Here is a 353-nt window from a genome sequence, read left to right on the forward strand (position 1 = left end):
GACGCTTTTAACCCCTTGTTCGTGGGTGACACCTACTATTATGCCATGGCAGCATAGTGCCGATGCTGTGGGTGGCATCCCTATAAATTGCGGCCCATACAGATATACCCGTTTGGAAGACTGCACGGCCACCGAAAAAACCCGCACACATTGGATTAATAAGTCTTATATGTATGAACACTAGGACTTTATGAAAAACAGATGAAGAAGAAGAAAAGCGCCTTAGAGATGCCATTTGAATAATATACTATGAAAGAAAGATCAAGTAACATACAAATAATATGGACCCCAACTAAAGGTTACAGGTGGAGCAGATTTTCAAGGGACAATAAGACCTTTAGGTACTGATTAGG

The 353-nt window shown here is 41.4% G+C and overlaps 1 protein-coding gene across 1 annotated transcript in view; it reads right to left on the bottom strand.

Annotated features, from left to right (window-relative positions):
* Positions 1 to 353, bottom strand: part of LOC119582009 (bromodomain-containing protein 3-like) — a gene marked incomplete at its 5' end in the record, with an annotated part of 61,922 nt that overhangs the window by 60,051 nt on the left and 1,518 nt on the right.

Source organism: Penaeus monodon, chromosome 15 (assembly GCF_015228065.2).
Source record: "Penaeus monodon isolate SGIC_2016 chromosome 15, NSTDA_Pmon_1, whole genome shotgun sequence".
Taxonomy (NCBI): domain Eukaryota; kingdom Metazoa; phylum Arthropoda; class Malacostraca; order Decapoda; family Penaeidae; genus Penaeus; species Penaeus monodon.